Source organism: Furipterus horrens, unplaced genomic scaffold, assembly GCF_987537825.1.
Source record: "Furipterus horrens unplaced genomic scaffold, mFurHor1.1.pri manual_scaffold_17, whole genome shotgun sequence".
Taxonomy (NCBI): Eukaryota; Metazoa; Chordata; class Mammalia; order Chiroptera; family Furipteridae; genus Furipterus; species Furipterus horrens.
The window spans coordinates 101,793,459-101,810,835 of record NW_028327187.1 but is presented as its reverse complement, the minus strand read 5'-3'; positions in this window follow the sequence as shown (position 1 = coordinate 101,810,835).

Below are 17,377 nucleotides of genomic sequence, written 5' to 3'. Positions count from 1 at the left end.
TAAACCCTTCATGGTATTTGAGTAGCTTCAAGTCCCAAAGCCTTGGAGAAGTTTTCGTTGGTTGGGGTACATCACGGTAACTGTATTCCATTCATCAGTTGCATGAGTGTAGTTGATTTTGTGTAGCATGCTACTACTTTTGGAATCATTGTCATTGTCAAACATGGTACTTTGCTAGAAGGGATCAATTCATGATTGTTAATGGAAATTTTTGACTGCTGAAATACCTTAAGTGATAATGGCCCTACTGCACTTAATTTAATTTCTTTCTACCACACTTCCTTTTTAATCCATTACATTTTCATTTTATTGTTCCATCCTCTAAATTTAGCTGCTAAAATAATTCGAAACCATCCTTTCATTCTTAAAAACTAAAACTTGGGATTTGACATTAGGAAGAATTCATATCTGCATTTATCTCTACATATTTTCCTGGTCTTTTACAGAGTGCCAGCTTCCTCACATATTAAACACGCAGGGAAGGGGAGAGTTTAAAAGTTCACATGGATGTGCTATACTATGCAAACTGTTTTTATCTTCTGTGTACATATCAGGAACACTTCATGATTTTCACTTCTCTTGGGGGCTAATAACGTTTTTAGAGGTTTGTATTAGCATTCTCTAGGTCTAAGGACTTGGATCCTGACCCTGATATTTCTGTACCAATTATATAACTCAGCTTTTCAACATTTTGATGTGCACAGGTTAAGTGATTTTTCAGAAGTCACACAGCTAATAAATGGTATATTTATTTAGTACAAAGGAAGATTCTGCTCAATGAGAGATAAAACCTTATACATCAGAAGTAGAGGAAAGTACATTTATAAGTAAACCAGTTTTATTGTGTGTTTGATAATGAAGAAGGTATGTTATTAAAATCTCTTCATTGCATCTTTTAAAATTGTTATTCTATTACAATTGTCCCAATGTTTGCCCCTTTGCACTCCTCCACCCATGTCCCATTCCCACAGTCAGTTCCCACCCTGTTGTCCATGTCCATGGGTCATTCCTACATGTTCTTTGTCTAGTCCCTTCCCCTTCTTTTCATTCTTATCTCCCTCCCCCCTCCTCTCTGGTCACTGTCAGTCTGTTTAATGTTTCCTTGCCTGTGCTTTTATTCTGCTTGTAGTTTATTTTGTTCATCAGGTTCCTCTCATAGGTGAGATCATGGTATTTGTCTTTTGCCACCTGGCTTATTTCACCAAGCTTGATCCTCTTCAGTTCCATCCATGCTGTCACAAAAGGTAGCAGTTCTTTCTTTCTGCTGTGTAGTACTCCATTGTGTAAATGTACCACAGTTTTTTGATCCACTCATCTACAGATGGGCACTTAGGCTGTTTCCAGCATTTGAATATTGTGTATAATGCTGCTATGAAAACATAGGGGTGCATAAGTTCTTTTGAATTGGTGTTTCAAGATTCTTAGGATATATTCCCAGCAGTGGAATTGCTGGGTCAAGAAGCAGTTCCATTTTTAATTTTTTGAGGTAATTCCATACTGTTCTCCATAGTGGCTGCACCAGTCTGCATTCCCACCAACAGTGCAGTAGGGTTCCCGTTTCTCCACATCCTCGCCAGCACTTGTTGTTTGTTGATTTGTTGATGATGGCCATTCTGACTGTTGTGAAGTGGTATCTCATTGTGGTTTTTACTTGCATCTCTCTGGTGGCTAGTGATGTTGAGCATCCTTTCATATGCCTATGGGCCCTCTGTATGTCCTCCTTGGAGAAGTGTCTATTCAGGTCCTTTGCACATTTTTAAATTGGATTGTTTGCCTTCCTGTTGTTGAGTCATATGAGTTCTTTATATATTTTGGAGATTCACATCTTTTTGTCAAAATAGATATGTTTTTATTGACTCTTTTATTATAAAAGTATTGTGAACATCATTCTTAACACCAGTATTTAAAGTCATTTACATTGTGTGTATATTCTTACAGCCTTTTTTTTTTCTGTGTGTTCTTTTATGTGACATAAAAGGGGTCATGTGATGTAGAAAATTTTGAAATTGTCTTCTCTCCTTCTCTTTTATTGTGTGAATATCTTTCAGTGTCAGTAAATACAAATCTACATCCTGAGTAGGATGGCTACAAAATAGTTTATTGAACTCATGTGTCATAATTTCCTGAACCAATCTCTTATTGAGGAGCATTTGGTTTTCACATTTTCTCTCTCGTACCAGTAACACCAAGATGTGTATGATTTCTGTGAGAGTGTGTGTGATGAATAATTTCAATGATTCAAAGATCATCCTTTTATCTGATTACTTCCTTAAGATCCATTTCTATAAGTTGTATAGCAATGTCATTCTTTTCTTTTGCCTACTGCTTATTTATAGTTATATATTGATATTCTCAAGTCCCAGGGGTCTGTAGAGTGGGAAAAAAGGTACAGAGAAGGGCAGTTTTATTTTTCTAGTAAACTGCTGTGCATCAGATACTGTAAATACAGTATTCCACTTAATATTCACTTTAATCCTGAAAGTTGAGTGGTGTTAACCTTAAATAAATAGTCAGGTATTTTTCAGCAAAATGGGGTTATTTGGGAACAATGAAGAATTTCAGTTTGGGATATGATCTACCAGTGAACTACACACAAGTCCAGAGAATAAAGGAGAGGAATTATTTTTTTAATAGAAGAAAGGGAAGTTCGGACAGTCTGTTTTAAGTAAGAGTTCATTGGAGGAAATTAGGGGTTCAAAGTGTAGTGGCTTTTCACTGGTTGAGTAGTAACAGTCTTTCATTGGCTGAGTGATCACTGGGCAAGGAGTAGATCCTCTGTGCTGGAGTAGTGGAGTAGAAACAATCTTGTTGGAGATGGAAAGTACTCTTGTTTTTGGAGTAATTGAGGATGAGTGGTGAGGTGTGAGAGGTCCCCAAACAGGCCCTCCCAACTCCAATTTAAATGAGGTTCCCATCCATTAGTTTTCATGGGGGAGAACTTAAGTCACTTGCCAAAGGCCACATTGTAAGTGGAAGGGCCAAAGGGAATTCACTTCTGTCTAACCATAAAACTTCATTTTAAAATTGAAGTAATTCATGTAATATAAAATTAACCATTAAAAATTGTAAAATGTAGTGTCATTTAAACCACTTACAGTGTTATGCAGCCATCAATTTTAGTTCCAAAACATCACTCCTAAAAGAAAACCTGTATTCATTGTCATTCCGCATTCCCTTCCCCCGAGGCCCTGGTAATCACTAATCCACCTTCTGTCTTTATGGATTTACCCACTCTGGATTTTATGGAATTTGAAATGTACAGTACATAACTTCTGATGCCTGGATGCTTTTACTTAGTGTGTTTTTGAGGTTTATCCATGTTGTAACATGTATCCGTACACCATAATTTTTATGGCTGAATAATATTCCATTATATGGATGTTCCATATTTTGTTTATCCATTCATTTGTTGATAGACATTTATGTTTCCACCTTTTGGCTGTTGTGAATAGTGATGTTATGATCATTAATATACAACTATTCAAGTACTCGTTTTCAATTCTTTTTGGTAAATACTTTGCAATGGAATTGCTGGGACATCTTAAACACAGAACTTTTTAAAAAATATGTTTTATTGATTTTGCTATTACAGTTGTCCCAGTTTCCCCCCTTTCCTCTCCTCTACCCAGTACCCCCATTCCCTCCAGCAATGCCTCCTCTTTGTTCATCTTCATGGGTCGTGCATATAAGTTCCCCAGCTTCTCCATTTCCTTTACTATTCTTAACACCCCCCTGTCTATTTTGTACCTACCAACTATGCTTCTTAATCCCCGTACCTTTTCCCTCATTGTTCCCTTTCCTCCTCCCCACTGATAACTCTCCACATGATCTTCATATCTGTGGTTCTGTTCCTGTTCTGCTTGTTTGTTTAATTTGTTTTTTCAGATTCAGTTGTTGATAGTTGTAAATTTGTTGCCATTTTAATGTTCATAATTTTGATCTTTTTCTGAAATAAGTCCCTTTAACATTTCATGTAATAATGGCTTGGTGATGATGAACTCCTTTAGCTTTACCTTGTCTGGGAAGCACTTTATCTGCCCTTCCATTCCAAATGATAGTTTTGCTGGATAGAGTAGTCTTGGTTGTAGGTCCTTGCCTCTCATCACTTTGAATATTTCCTGCCAGTCCCTACTTGCCATTATAGTTTCTTTTAAGAAATCATCTGATAATCTTATAGGCACCCCTTTGTAGGTAACTCTGCTTTTCTCTTGCTGCTTTTAAGATTCTCTCTTTATCCTTAACCTTTAGCATTTGAATTATGATGTGACTTGGTGTGGCCCTCTTTCTGTGCTTCCTGGTCTTATTTGTCTATTTCCTTCACCAAATTAGGAAAGTTTTCTTTCATTATTTTTTCAAGTAAGTTTTCAATTTCTTGCTCTTTTTTTCTTTCTGGCACCCTATGATTCAGATATTGGTATGTTTGGAGATGTCCTAAGCGGCACCTTATACTATTCCTGTTTTTTTGAATTTTTTTTCTTTTTGGTGTTCTGGTTGAATGCTTATTTCCTCCTTATGTTCCAAATCATTGATTTGAATGCCAGCTTAATCCCTTACACTGTTGGCTCCCTGTTCAATTTTCTTTATTTCACTTAGTGTGACCTTCATTTCTTCCTTTATGCTGTTGCTATACTCCATGAGTTCTTTGAGCATCATGATAACTAGTGTTTTGAACTCTATATTTGATATGTTGTTTATCTTGGTTTCGTTTAGTTCTTTTTCTGGAGTTTTGTTCTGCTCTTTCATTTGGGCCATATTTCTTTGTCTCCTCTATTTGGCAGTCTCCCTGTGTCTGTTTCTGTGTGTTAGGTAGAGCTGCTTTGACTCCCTGTCTTAGTAGCGTGACCTATTATAGAAAAGGCACCTGTAAGTTGTGTGGGGTGGAGGCTTAGGTAATTGCCAGGGTGGGGCAACTGCCTCCCCACTCTGTGACTGTGGAGGCAGGCCTCAGAGAGGGGGTAATGATGCTGCCTGGCTTCTAGAGGTTTGCCCAACACTCGCCCTGTGCAACTGGCACCCTTTCAGCTGCTGCCCTGGTGCTGAATCCCAGAGGGATTCGGTCTGTATACTTGCAGGCTCTTTGAGCAGAGTCTCCTGAAAATCTAGAAGTTTCTTCTGCTGCCCCAGCCTCCACTGGTTTTTACAGGCAGAAGTTATGGGAACTTATCTTCCTGGTGCTGTAACCCTGGGCTGGGTGGTCTTGTGTGGGGCCAGGATATCTCACTCCCGAGGTATATCCCTCCTGATTTTTATCCACCACACAGCTGCCTCTCAGTACCACACCATGTCTCTGCCCCTCCTACTCATCTGGATGAATGTGCTTCTTTAAATCCTTGATTGTCAAATCTCCATACAGTTTGATTTTATGGCAGTTCTAGGTGTTATTTGTTTTATTGTCTAGTTATAATCTCTCTGTGGTTGTGCTAGGAAGCAAAGTGTGTTTACTATGCCTCCATCTTGACTGGATTAACCAGAGAACTTTTGCAGCCTTCTTTCACCAGGGTATGAGTGTATGGTAACATATTGTTTCCTTATTATTTTAAAAGAAAAACCTCAACTTATTTTTAGATATTAAATAATCACCCAGTTTATTATTGTGACAAAGTTTGATGTTTAAGAAAATAAAGTGTTCACACTCCAGGCATCATATTCCTGGAATTCAAGACTCCTGTTAAAATTGTGTCAAGTTAGCATTGAAGAAAGCACAAATACACTTTTTAGCTGTGGCTATTATTTTGTATGGTTAGTTGACCCTTTTGGTTCAAGGTCAAGTGCATTGTTAGTGAGTGGCCTTATCCAGAGAAACCACAGATTCTTATAAATTCCCTGCTTATAATTGGGGATGATAAATCATGAATTTTTAAAATCTTAGTGCTGAAGACAGTCTTTAAAGGAATCATTTTGATGAGGACATTTTTACATATAATTGCCCAGGAAACTAACTACTCTCTGGGGATCTTGAGTTCGTATTGCATTTCTATGTATCTTCTGCCTGTGTATTTTGAAGCCTGGAAAATAGACTCAGGGAAAATTGAAGTGGGCAGAAGAAGTTCCCTACTTATTGTCAGTGAAAGAAAGCAGCTGACATGGCTTGTCAGGGTAAGAGGGCCTCATTATCCCACAGTAGTTTCTACCAGACCAGTTAACCCAAGAAATTACCTTTCTCTCAATCATAAAATTCACGAGAGGAACTAGCTTTTTTAATCCAAGGTTGTGGGGGGGCATGAAAGATGGGAAAAGAGAAAGAAAGGAGACTTTATTTTGCTTAATTATAGTATTTTTCAGATTGAGGAGACCTGAGAGATCTTTGAAGTAGAGAGGGGCTGGCTTCAAGTCACACAGCCCTGTGGTTACAGCCCAGTGGGCTAGAATCTAACTATGCACTATGCCTTGGCATGTGTGTTAGTTACCTAGTGCTGCTGTAACAAATTTTCCCATTATTAATGGGTAAAACAACACAAATGTATTATTTTGCTATTCTGGAAGACAGAGGTCTGACATAAGTCTCAGTAGGCCAAAGTCAGGGTGTTGGTAGGGCCACATTCTTGTCTGAAGGCTCTAGGGAAGTATCTGTTCCTTTTCTAACTTATAGAGTCTGCCCACATTCCTTAGCGTGTAGTCACATCACCGATTTCTGCTTCCATTCTCACATGTACTTCTCTGACTCTTGCCTCCCTCTTTTATTTATAAGGATCCTTGTGTGCTTACCCAGAGAATCCAGGTTACTCTCAGGATCCTTAACGTAATCACATCTTTAAAGTCATTCTTGCAGTGTAAGGTAACAACACATTCATAAGTTCTGGGTGTTTGGACATGGGCACCTTTGGGGGCCATTGTTCTGTCTACCACAACATGACAACTCTTTTACTTTAATGACAAAAAAATGCGGTAGAAACAAAATATATACCCCTCTCCTGAGGACTTTGTGGATTTCTTTATTGGTAAGTTTATTTACCCATGGAAAAACAGCACCTTTTACTTGTTATATAACTTGAAAACTACTTTTGCATATAATATTTAATTTCCAAAGGGCATATTTCATTTCATAATCCAAAGGGCATCTCTTGGCTATGTGTTCCACATATTTATGTCTAAATTCAGTGTTTACAACATTCTCCCCACTATCTGAGGAAACGTGATTTTTAACACTTTCTTAATTTATCCAGACATTGAAGAAATGGAAAGATATGGTGTCATATCTAGGTTGATTTGTGGACATTCTTCATCATGTTAGGCATTACCAATTCTTTTAAAAGGCACAAAAATAGCACTGCTTATTCTGTATTTATGTTGTCAGATACTGTAAAAATCCTGATGTCTTTTACTGTGTTACAACTGTACCTGTACTATTCTGTTGTAAACTAAATTGAATTCTAAAACTTTCTAATCTATCCAGGAAACAGTAAGGATACTGATTTCTTCTTTTGTTTTCTTGTGAATTGTTAGAAGTTAAATTATTGGTATAAATGGTATGTAATGCCAGATGTTTGACAGTTGACCATTCCATAAATTTGGGATTATTCTTGAAGATAGGAGTCATGTTTTATTTACTTGATGCTGGTTAGCTATGAACTATATACCTAACGCTCCATAGGATTTAAGTAGGGTCTTAATAAATTTGAGATGATTTTAATTATTGAATAATGAATAAGTCTTAAGCTTTGAAAAGAACTGAAAGTTTTAAATTTGTGGTTTTAATTTTGATTTCTAAATTAATCTCACACTGATAAGCATAACTATTAACTATGTTACCCATTTCATGGGTCTCTAAAGGCTTTTTTCTTATCTTCAAAATGAGGAACAAAGCAAAACAATACTAAACAAAATTACAGATAATGGCAGAGCTTTTATTTTGTATGACTGGGAAATTGGTTGGAATAAAGAAAGTTATAACTTTAAAAATTAAACTAGTTAACTTTCTACCAACTAAACAATGTACTGTTGGAGTATTTGGCTTTTATAATACTGTAACTAGTTGACAAAAACCAGCTTCTATGATTGGATCAAGAATCTCTCTCCCTTTAATTATTACAGTAAGTGCTTCACTTCTGTGGTGAAGCTCCAACTGCCTTTTAGCCCCACTAGCCAATCTCACGATGCTAACCTTTGTAAGCCATATTTATTTCTGAATATTTTAGTTAACCAATCAGTCCTGTCCATGACCATATTTCATCTAGTTATTTAGGCTGATGCTTACTTAGAATTAATAAATCACAACACAATTTAAGTTATACTTACGAATAATCTGTTCTCTGGAATTTTATAGGTGAATTAATAATTGCTGAATAATTTTCTAATTTATGGAATTAAGCTAAGTTTAAATTAGCAAATGGGCTTACTTGTGAGCTTCCATTGGATCAAGTTTTAGGTGTTCTATTAGAAAGGATGTGTAAACACAAAAGTACCATACTTAACTGATTCTAAGCATACATTTAACATTTCTCAAATCAGGATTTAATCTGAAAATTGAATTAGCAACATTTTGCTTTTTCTCTTAGTGGTACATAGGAGATGGTGGTTTTTCTCATATTCACTGGCAACTTATTTTTCATGAAATCTCATCATTTAGGTGATTCTGAGCATGAGCATTTTCCATTTTAATTTGCATAATTGTTTTTTAGGAGTGTTTACAAAGTTAGATTTAGAACTTTATACTACTGAAGATTTTTTTTCATTAATGTAGTTCTATTTTTAAAGTATTAATGGTTATTGAGAAATAAAAGTAAGATGCAGATGAACCTGCTTATGTGCATTAGTTAAAGCAATGCATTTGACAGAGTTGAACAGGTGCAATGGAGTCTTGACACTAACAGTACTGGAGATTTGTCATGTATAGTTTGCATTATTATTTTTTTTTTTTGTGTGTGTGTGTGTGATCTTAAATTATCCCACACCAGTTGATTTGTTTGGACTGAATTGGCCAGACTGATTCTACATGGCCTGAAAGTTCTGTGGGATCAGGGGCTGGGCAGTTCTCGCTCGCTGTTGTTTCTGAATATATATCACTGCCTTGGCCATACAGCGTCAATAAGTCCCTTAAGATATTGAATTGAAGTAAACAAAAGACATAAATGTGGTTTAACGTTTTACCTCAGAAGAGTTTTGAAGATATTTAAAACAAATAATTTTTATTTCAATTAAAGATAAACAATGAAGGAAAATCATTAGAATTGATTTTCACACAATTGTTATATCTTAGTGTTCTAGAACCCCAAAGAGGCAGCTATTTACTTCTAACCCTTCCCAATTTTCTCTAGTAAGATTTCTAAGCAAGGCTTAACTGAAAATATTGGTGGTCATTTCGGACAGACACTCTAAAAATACAAGGTGAGCACTTGAAAAAGAAAATACATCTAGAAATTTGGTTAGCTGCAGAACCTTCCCCCTTGTCCCAGACAACACCCACAATCTCTACCTTTCCAGACAAGAACATAAAAGTTAATGCTGTTTTCTAAGTAGAAAATGCTCAGAATTATTTTCAGCTTTAAAAAAAATTATTTACTTATTTTTAGAGAGCGGGTAGGGGAGGGAGAAAGAGAGGGAAAGAAACATCAATGTGTTGTTGCCTCTCACACACCCCCAACTGAGGACCTGGCCCACAGCCCAGGCATGTGCCCTGACTGGGAATCAAACCAGCAACCTTTTGGTTTGCAGTCTGGTGCTCAATCCACTGAGCCACACCAGCCAGGGCTTCAGCTTTTAATAAAGACTCTCAGTAGCCTTAGGAAAATTAGACATACTACTTCATTTGTCCTTTTTAAAAATATAATTGTATCACCTTAATTATCTAATTAAAATGGAATTATTCATTTTAAATATTAAGGAATGCTTTTGACAAGACGACTTTTTTCTGCATGTTTACTCCCATCCCTTTTGCATTCTATACTATCTGAATGGCCTTGCAAGGAACATAAAAAGCTATTATGAACAAAACTAGAGTAATTAATGAAATTATATAATGTTTATTTTAATTCACATTGTGCGTTTATGTTTGCATTGTTTGGGAAAGTCTGAGAGTTGTAAAACAGCTATTCATAAGCTAGAACCCCATGTTCTCAAATAATAAAATGATTTTCTTTGAAGTAATTTTTAGAATTTAAATGAAATAGTTTTATTTGTAGGCTTTTGAGGTAATTATTAATACTGCCTTTTAGGTTTTACATCACATATTTCCAAGTACCTTTATCTTGAGGTACTGAGGCCAAATATGCCCTTCATTGAATTCAACTTCTCAGGCCTCTGCATTCCAGAATAATTATTCCTTTAGTACTTATAAATACCATGCACCTTTCTCTTTTTCTTCCTAAGATCATTCTCCATATCTTCCAAGGCCATCCTCATTCAGTGTGTATTTACAGAAATGATAACCATAGCAGTATTAAAGTTTATTAGGTAAGCAGATCAGATGAATTGCAAATTTAGGATATGTCAAAAGTAAATTTAAACTCTTTCTGAATTTGTGCTTCGAGTTTCCGTCATTTATCTGAAATGTTGAAATTTTATTATACTTTTTCTTCATACTTTGTAGAACAGCACCAGTTTTAACATGGGCAAAAAAATTTAATGTTTTCTTTTGGCCAGCAAACAACTACCTCAACAAAATAGAGCAACAACTATCCATTACAGGAACTACCCTTTGTCTGCACAATAACTGTCATGTTACAATACATCACATATTTATCAAAGTTGACATTACAGCTTGCAAGGGACATTTTCCATCTTATCCTCATCATGACTCCTTGGATTAGGTATCATTATTTAATTTGTGAAAATGGAGAAACAGAACTTAGAGGGGCTCTATGTCTTGTCCAAAACAATCCCTATTTGTACACTATCAGTACTTCAAACCCACATTTTCTAATTTTATTTCCCCCATATCCAGCTGCTTATTTGGTTGGTGCTTGGAATTGTGACTATCAGCTACATATAATCTCTACTGAATGAGTGATAATGAATATTATTCATGTAACAATAACATTGTACAGCCATTCTGAGGGCACTTAAAATTTTGGAATTTCAGAGGAATTGTCTCCATGAGCCTTGTTTAGAAAAATAATATCTGTAAATTTTTGGTAATCCTGCCTATGCTGAGAAAGAGTTATTGACAAAACTAGGATATGAACCACATTCTAGGCATGATCTATTTTTAAATTAAATCGTCATTTTACATTAGTTAAGATGGGGAAGAAAATAGGAGTCTTGTTGAACGTCTTATATACAAATGTGAGACCAATCATCTCACATTTAAGTTCACTCAGGAAATGGTAAATTTGAAAGCATGTAGTGGAAGGATAAGAATAAATATTAATAGAATGAGAAAGGATTTTCCACCCCCATTAATTTATCTCACTGTAAAAACTGTTTATGTTTAAAATAATTTTACTATTGTTATTTTACCCACTGTGTGAGAACTCAGAAGGTCCTTTGAAATAAACAGGTAATATATTTCAGAAAACAAGACTTTTCAATTGTAGAGTTTCTTGTGCCAATGCTACATAATCAAACTCCACTCCAAGCCGTTAATAACAATCCTTAGCAGACTCTAAAAACAATTTTTACCTCTTAGCTGTATGTAAAATATTTCCAAAATATGCCACAATTTTCACATATGTGAGTGGAATCCTATGGCTAATTGCTTGACAATCTGTATTCACATATTTTGTACAACATTGTTGGTGATATTCAGGGCTTGGTCAGTGTCCTGGGTCGGTCATCTGCTACCTGTATGCACTTAAACCGGTACACTTTAATTGTGTGTAGAACAGGAACTGTAACAACTGTCACTTAAGGTTATTGAAAGGATTTAAGCTAAGATACATAATCCGCCTAACACTTATTTGGCACATTTGAGGCATTTGATGAAAAGTTATTGTTTTGACTTCAAAGTATTTTCCTTGCTGCCTTTTTAAATGCATAGGTGTACATAGACTCATACCAGGACTTAAAAGCTGTACATGCAGACTTAATCTTTCATTTGGATAGTGGTTTCTACTTTGTATAGGGCTGCAAAAAATATTTGAAGGAGACATTACCTGAAGTTTAGGGATTAGCCATTTCATTAGCAACTAACAGACTGCTAATTAGCTCATTGGCAATTATAAATTATGATGGAAAGGATGCCATCAGAAAATAGTCAAAGGGTGGGCAATGGATATTCTAGGCACTGTGTTAGGCACTGGGAATATAAAAGTGAAAAGACTGGAAATATACTTCTTTATAGTAACAATTTTTTTGTAACATGGGATCAATGCAGTCTTTTCCATATATAAACTGTGTGTTCTCTCTAGAAACACATTTGTGCCTGATAAAATCAAATTTGATCATGATGCAAGGATATGGAAAGGTCTGACTAATAATATTAAAATTTGTAAGTATCCCTTGCAATTAAGTTTAGCTGAAATCTTGCAGGTGCATATATTTCTCTATATTAAAAAATATAAAATACAGAGCAGGTTTTTTAAAAGAGAATCACAAATATGAGGGGGGGGCAAAACCCTGAATTATCTTCAGGCGGGTGGACCCCTTGTAGTCCAGGCTTCCCCCACTAGGTGAGTGAGTATTCTAGGAACCCATCTGTGGTTGTGAGAGGCCATGTTCGGCTTCAGTGAATTTTTTTGAAGACTCTTTCAACACGTTTGCTCATTTTATGATGGGTGATTTAGGGGCACACCTGCCCACACCATGCTGAATGTTCAGCAGTTTTTGACCAAAAATGGCATGACCCTATGCTCCACCCTCCTATTCACCCTATCTCAGTGGTTCTCAACCCTCCTAATGCCATGACCCTTTAATACAGTTCCTCATGTTGTGGTGACCCCCAACCATAACTAAAGCATAGTGATCAATCATAAAAGCAATATGTAATTATATATGTATTTTCCGATGGTATTAGGTGACCCCTGTGAAAGGGTTGTTCGACCCCCAAAGGGGTCGTGACCCACAGGTTGAGAACCGCTGCCCTATCTCATCCTGAGTGACATTTTTTTTTTTTTTTCCTGGATGAAAAAAAAGCCCTCAAAAAGAAATGTTTTGCTGACATGAAAAAGGTGAAACAAAATGGCAGAAGCATTAAAAGGTATCCAAATCGCTGAGTTTAGATATTGCTTTGAGCAGTGGAAAAAACATCCCGATAGGTGTATTGCATTAAATGGACAGAACTTTGAAAGTGACTGAAGTTTAAACATGTAAGAATAAATACAAATTTTTATAAATAAATTTGGGTTTTTTTTGCCCTCCCCAATATAAAGTATTTTACATTTTGCATAAAAGGTGATTATTATTTCACCCCAGCAGCTAGAATTCCAAATACTCATAGTTTATATGATACTTTATTCCATTAGAATGAAGTAGGTTGGGTGCGAGCCTGGAAAACCATCTTTTCAAGGTCCTTGTTTTTGGCCTTTCATTGCCCTCAATCTCTCCTTCTTCCAGGCTTTCCAAAGGAGTTGTTTATAGTCTCTCACTTCCTCCAACTGCCACTCAGTCCTCAAGGCACACTATTTTGGCCTTTGTCTCCTTCAGTTGATGAAAGACATCTTACTGAGATCATCAAGAACATCTGTAGCTAACTCCAGTGGAAATTTTTATTCCTCTTTGAAATTGAGTTCCTAGCAGTAATGGACACTTGACCACTCTCTCCTTGAAGCACTTTCTTCAGAGCGCTTCTGAGGCAGAAAATTCTTCTATGTTTCACCTCCCTGTCTTTTCATTCTCTGCTTCTGTTGAAGATGTATTCTCCTAGAACTCAATCTATTTTCTTTCTAGGCATCCTCATTCACTTTATGTGCCTGGCCTTAATTAGCACTTGTAGAAATGAGGATGGACTAGGCTGCAGTCCTAATGAACAACCCCAAACCTCAATGGATTAAAACAATAAAGGTTGTTTCTTATGCATGTCACGTATCCTATGAGACCTAGGCTAGTGAATCCCCGTGTATCTGAAGTGTTGCTGATCTCTGTGTCATAAGGAAAGAAAGTTCTAGAGTGTTCACACCAGCTATTCCATGATCCCATTTGGAAGTAACACATGTCATTTCTACTCTGAACTCCTTGGACAAAACTAATATGACTTCACCAAAATGCAATCCTATCATGGAGCCAGAATGTGGAGATTGAAAATATTTGGTGACCACCACAGTTAGCTTTTCTGGTTTTCAACTGTCTGGCCTGACAGCAAAAATAAACATACACTTCCCAAATGACAATTTATAAATCCCTTCCAAATGTCTAAAATCTCTAGATAATGTATGGTAGTTAGTACATGAGGACCAGCCATGGCTCCATAGTGAGAGGTCTATGCTACCTACAGTTAATTGAGAGAAAGAGAAGTATGAGTTGGGGAAGCAAGCATGGCAAATCTAAGAACTAGATATAGAAAACAGTTATATATCACCCTGGCTGGTGTGGCTCAACGGATTGAGCGTCAGCCTGCAAACCAGAGGGTCACCAGTTCAGTTTCCAGTCAGGGCACATGCCTGGGTTGCAGGCCAGGTCCCAAGTTGGGGGTGTGTGAGAGGCTAGCACACGTTGATGTTTCTCTCTCTCTCTCTCCCTCCCCCTCTTTCTGAAAATAAATAAATAAAATCTAAGGAAAAAAAAAGACAACAGTTATATATTTCTTAGTTATATTATCTGCATATTAAACTGTTGTTTACAACTCATTTAACTAATGTTTCCACTGCATAATTTAGATTATAGTCCTTCTAGCTTTCAACAATAGTTTCATCAGTGACTGCTAGCCAACCCTCTAAATTCTATATCTCTCAGGATAGGCTATGTTATGCTGCAAGTAGCTAACACTTCTCGATTCCCCCAAATTTTAGTGGCTAAAAAAAATTTTTTTTCAATCAGGTTATATGCTACACTTCCTTTGTGGGTCTACTGGGGCCTCTGCTCTGTATTGCCCTCACTCAGACCATGGCTGGTAGAGCAGCCATTATGTGGAATATTACTGGCTTTTATGGCAGAAGGAAGGGCATTAGAGAATCTCCCATTGGTAACAAAGTGTTCTGTCCAAAGTGCCATGTTGCTTCCTCTCACAACTCATTGATCAGACCTACTGAGTGAACACATGGTGCCAGTCTTTTGCCTATTTTCCCTGAGTCCATTCTTCACCCTCCTCAACCTCGCTCTGGATTGCAAGGGACTGAATTACCCATGTTCTTGCTCGCTGGCTTTCAGGGAGCTGCAGCCATTGGGAGATAGCAATGAAAAAATGGATGGTGGGAGGAGTGGAGAAGCTAGATTATTTCATTCTGTCTGTCTTTCAGTTTTGGAGGGCATCTCTAGTAGCAGTGGCTTCTCTGATTTCAGCTCCCAAAAGACAGGCACAATGTGGATTCAGCTTCTAAAAGTGGCTTCCATGGTCCAGTAGTATTACTTCCTCTTTAAAAAAAAAATTATTTATTTTTAGAGAGAGGGGGAGGGAGAAACAGAGGGAGAGGGACATTGATGTGCGAGAGATACATCTATCAGTTGTCTCGTGCACGCTCCCAGCTGTGGACCCGGCCCGCAACCCAGGCGTGTGCTGTGACTGGGAATTGAACTGGCGACCTTTCGGTTCACAGGCTGGCACTCAATCCACTGAGCCACACCATTCAGGACAATCTTCTTCCTCTTTGACTCTTGTCTTCTGAGGATGTTAACAGACTCTTCATTTGCTGTCCATCCCCTATTTGGCCTCTCAGTTCTTTGAACATCTGTATAAACAATTCCCTATATTGAATTCTCTGTGTTGAAATGTTAAAGTGGTTTCTGTTTTTTGATGCTCCCCTGCCTGATAAATCCAGGTTAGGATGTTCACCCCTACCATGCACCCAGAGGAAAGAAAGCTGGAAATATTTGGTGAAGAGCTCTCATGACTGCCACACTGCTTACTTGTGTTTGACATGCAGTCTTCCTGTCACCAGCCCGACCTCTCTTCTGAGCTCCAGACCACAGAGCCAAAGAACTACCTAACTGATACCTCATTTTGAATGTTTCAAAGGCTCAGTAAATGCTGCATGTTAAGTTCACAACACATGATCAACTCCTGGCAAACCTCACCCTCTTTTGTTCTCTCCTTTGGTGAGTAATAGCTTTATGTGTTTTGTTAGTCAAGTAAGAAACCTGAAACCTCACTTCCCCTCAGTTCACATAACCATACTGTCACCATAACCATAACTATACCCACAACCATACCCATAATCATACCCACAACCATAACCATAGTGACAATGTCCTAAACATGTCTTAATTCTGGTTGCTTCTCCGAGTTTTCACTGCTGCCACCCTGATCCAAGCTTCTGCCCTGACCAGATAATTGCAGTAGCTAGTGTGCTAACCTTGTTCTGTGCTGCGTTCTCACAAGTAAAGTCAGTTTATAGACCTTCAGATGTTCAGTGCCCTTCAGTGGCTTCCATTTGCTCTTAGGAAAAATACAGTACCTTAATGTCATCTTAGAAGGCCTAGTGCCAAGTGTCTCCTGCTTTCTCTCCTCCCTATACCATCCTGCTCTCCGCAGTCCAGCCTTCCCGCTTGCTTTAAGTCCTTTAAACTTGGTGGCCCTTCTCCACCCCCAACACAACCCCATGCTTTAGAACATGCAGTTACTGTTGTGTGGAACACTTTCCCTCCCCTTCATGTTAACATCTATTAAGTAAGGTTTTTTCTTTGTTGTTATACCTCAGGCCCGCCTTCCTTGACCACCCTGACTATGTCAAATACCTTGTTACACACTTTCAGTTAGTGCCATGTACCTCTGCTAGGCAGTGCTAAAAATGTTGTGCTTGTAGATTTCATTGTGTTTTTATTTGACTAATGAAAATCTCCCACACTTGTTCATCAAAACTCTGAAATGAGAGACAATGAATGCTTTTGCTAACTATTGTATCTCTATCTCTTATCAGAGGCTGGAATATAATTAGCACTCAATAAGTACTTGATAAATTAATGAATGAAAGCAATTCTCACCTCTTCTTTCCTTCCTTCCTTCCTTCCTTCCTTCCTTCCTTCCTTCCTTCCTTCCTTCCTTCCTTCCTTCCTCCCTTCCTCCCACCCTCCCTCCCTCCATTTCTTTTAGCCCTTTTCATTGTGTATCTACTACGGAGAATTGCAGGTCAGCTACTCATGAGACTTTTTTTCTTGTTGAAATTACTCAGATAGGATATTAATGGTTATTATGTAAAATTTCATGCTGCTGATAAACAGGAGAAAGAGGCTGACAACTCCAGCATAATATTAAGAATGTATTAAGTGAACTTATATACGAGACACACCTTGGGTGTCGGAAAGACAATACAGATATCCTCTGTGAAGTGTGGCAGGCATTAAAGGATTATTTGGGAAGGGGCAGGATGAATGAGGGTGTACTGGGGCATGACCCACCCCAGGTAAGGGGAAA